We start from the raw sequence: 3,896 nt of genomic DNA, 5'->3' as shown, positions 1-3,896 counted from the left end.
AAATCCAGCAGGGATTTTTGTAAATCCAAGTCACAACTGTCAAACTTCAAGATTTTTGGTGCCCCATAGGTTTTAGATGGTGCTAAATCCATTTCCACCATCAGAAACATGATAAAATATTTTTAAAATAGTTAAATAATTAAGAACCTTTAATTATTATATAATTAGTAATGGTAAGAAAAAATAAACGTGGAGAGATTTTTTCTTTTGCCCTGAAAATCGTGGAAATTCTGGCCATATTTTGATAAAATCCCGCAGGAATTTTTGTAAAAACAAGTTAAAACTGTCAAACTTCAAGATCTTGGGTGCCGAAAGGTTTTTGATGGTGTTTAATCCATTTCCACCATCAAAAACATGATTCAAACACTGCTACTGCAAGATTTTTTGAATTTTCTTTTGCAGAAAAACCACTTTTAGTTGTCTGGACAATTCCTCCACCTACTCCAAATAGGTTGCTCCACTTACTCCAAATTAATGTATTGAATAAACATTGTGAAGGATCAACTTGGTCAACTATCACCTCCTTAAAAAGATTCACTATGTGTTCACCATGCTCGTTGCAAAAGCAATAAAAGCATCATTTCCAGGACCATAGAAAGTGGGAATTGATATGCGCGGGGTGTACGTATTGGTTATTGCTCGATGCTGGACGCTCCTAAATCTCCCATTTCTCACAACCTAATACATTCATATCATACACTCATCAAATTGAATGAATATTAATATAGAGAAAACGAACATCAGCTCAGTCTTTCTAACTTTTCATTTCTGAATACTTGCAGGCCACTGATATCGCCTTGCATTAACACAGTGAGGGCGCTTCCACCTGAATGATTTGACATACCAAGAGTATAGTATTTTATATTCATCACCCTATCCAAGAAGTTTATTCAAGTAACCCTAGGTCCTCTGAAATTGCAGCCAGCAGCCTTAATATCAGTGCTCTCACCTCACCAGCGTACTTGCCCGCAATATCTCTGTAACAAAACTCAAGCCAAACCAGTTAAACTTTTGCATAGTGGGTTAAGATGAATCGATTCTAGCCGATGAATTCTTCCAGAGAATGACAAGGCTGCGTGAGATAATCCACCCAGTTGAGAAAATTGTCTTTCCCAATATTGAAGCTTGTATAAAGTCGACTGGCTGCTTTGCGTCCTCTCAGTAGAGGCATGCTCGGTCTTCCACTGGCATTTCGTAGAACTCTTTGGCTATACCCATCATGCTTTTCATGACATTCTCTGCCACGCCATGGTTTAAATTAAAAGGATTATTATTTTTTAATATATTTTTTATAATATATTTATTTTTAAGTTGTAATTATAAATAGATTAAAAAAACAAAAGCTAAAATATTATTTTAAGAATTTATTATTAATATTTATATGAACATAACATAATCATCTTGTGTGCCCTTTTAGGTAGAGTAGATTTTAATTTTAGTGGTGTAAAGGTCACCCATTCAAAACTTAGCAGGCAAAAATACAACCATCATCTTAAAGGCTAGTGTGGCTTGGGTGCAATCCCTCCATGAGAATTTGCTTTTAATTATTTTATATTGTTTTTCTTAATATTTTTTTTTTTTAATTGTTTATTTTTTAGAAGATATTAATCAAAGGGGATTCCAAATTAGAGGTTATAATGAGCAAAAAAATGATCTATGGATCTTGCCTAGGAAGAGTTTCTCACAACTAGAGGTTGGAGAACTTACTTTTTTTGCATCACCTCCCTTCTTTTGCAAATCTCAATAGTTCTTACATCCCATGTTCATATATATGGAAATAAAGTTGCAGACCATCTAGCAAATGCAGGTTGTTCTATCCCAAACTTTCATCTTTGCAGACTGTAGAATGCCAGGCCTTGATAATTAAATATTTTTCATCCCTGGATGTGGTGATTCGAAATAAAGGAGGATAGGAGGGTGGCATTGTCACAATCACCTTAGTATTAATTGAGGGCGATGTGCCACCAACTTCCATCATATTTGCGATGTCGCGGTTGGCATGAAAATTATTAAAATGGTAATGAATTCATTTTTAGGATGATCCCATCCAGAATGCGGTGATTTTTTTGGTAGACTAGGTTCTAGATTCTAGAAGTTTCCTACTACACTCTCATGTTAGATAATGATGGTCCTCTCAACTATTCAATTTGATTATGTTCACGAATTTCCATCCCCTACCAAGCTGCTTTTCTGTCTCAATTCTCCTAGATTCTCCTTTGAAAGCTTCCATTTGTGTGTTGTTCATTGATTGTTTGGTGGAGATGTGCTTTGCTCAGTTCCTTTCTAGGTGAAGGACCAACCCCTCCCATCCTGTGTCCTTACATCATCTTTTAGTTATAATTCAGGTCTTCTCATTCTTATTCTCATTTTATGGTTAGTGAGATTGTGTTGGTTAATATTGCACCTTGGTGGGTCTCATTTTGAAACTCAATCTTTAATCGACTCTTGTTATGCATCATTCAAGTTTCTATTTTGATGGGTGGTCAAGGTCAAGGGTAGTTTTGACTCTACTTTGGTTTGTGAAAAAATGACAAGGCAATGAGGGGCCAATCTCAAAGAGGAGTGGGTGGGTGAGGCTCACATTGAGGTTTATGTGTGGGAGCTAAATTCCATTCATTTGGTTGGCTCTTTCACATGTAGAAATCTATTGAAATGCAACAAAATCTAAGGGTGATAAAGGAAGAAATCATAACAAAATGTGATTGTTACTCTGATTTAGAGGCCATTTCCATAGTGGCTATCTGGGTCCCCAATGCTAGTCGCATGTAAAAGTGTCATAATCAATCTTTTTACTTGATCGACCTATATTGGTAGCTCAAATCTCCCTTGTGTAAATCCATCCTAGAGAGGAATGACATAAAATATGAAATCTTGTTGATGATGGATATGCTCCAGCTATATTTTAGGGATATGAAAAAGTTCCCAACAAAGATTTAAGTTATCATTGTCCCATGGTAAAGGGCATACTTCTAATAACTTTTTGGATCTAGTGCCAATTCAAGTGGACATTTTCACCTCCTCCTAGTTCTTTGAATAGTTGGAGTTTCTTCATATATCTTGTTACCTAGTTATTCTCTACTTGTATGGTTTGTTACTTCTAGTCTACATGTTAACTCTTAATTAATTTTAGCTATTAAGATTCAAGCTAATAAACCTTATTACTATATATATATACACACACACACACTGGTGGGCTCCAGTATTGTAGCAGTAATGCTACAACTCCTAGAGCTTTTATCTCTAATTTTATCAACCCAGTAGTTCGTACAAACTTGGAAGCGACGGTGCTGTATGCACAAGTACTAGCTCTTGTCGCAGCTGTCACTTGGTCAGCTGGCACAAGTCCGCTAGGGCTCAAGCCAACTTCTATATGCTCACAGAAGAAGCTTTATGAGTGATGGACGAAAGCTAACTCAAAGGAGGCTAATCTACTTGCAGAAAGAGACTGAAAGCCAACAAAGCATGAAAACCCTAGTAAACCCTAATTTGACTAGCTAGGCCCTTACAATGCAAAACTATGAATGAAACTTCTACCAATGATGCCATTACTTGCAGTGAGCTGAAATACATGCATCTAAGCTACTTGCATCTGAAAAGACATGTTTTTGTATTTTTTCATTAAGTGGTTGGATTTATTGTGATGATGCTTTTGATTAGGGTTTGACTGTGCAGGAGCGGTTCGAATGGAAGGAAAGCATGGGCAAGGTCAGGGGGGCTAGGAGAGGCCCTAGAGGATCTCTAGCATCAGTCCACAGAAGTCTACCACGTTCGGATGCTCAGCAACCGAGTTTGCAGGCTTCTACAGGAAGTCTGCAGGGGATCCTACATGAAACTCAGGGGTTCTACAGGAAGTCTGTGAGATTCTACAGGATGTTCGACCGTGGGAGTTTTGGGAG

This window comes from Pinus tabuliformis, chromosome 9 (assembly GCF_031772625.1).
Source record: "Pinus tabuliformis cultivar Carrire ecotype Pingquan chromosome 9, CPIR1, whole genome shotgun sequence".
Classification (NCBI taxonomy): Eukaryota; Viridiplantae; Streptophyta; class Pinopsida; order Pinales; family Pinaceae; genus Pinus; species Pinus tabuliformis.
Note: the sequence above shows the minus strand (reverse complement) of the source record.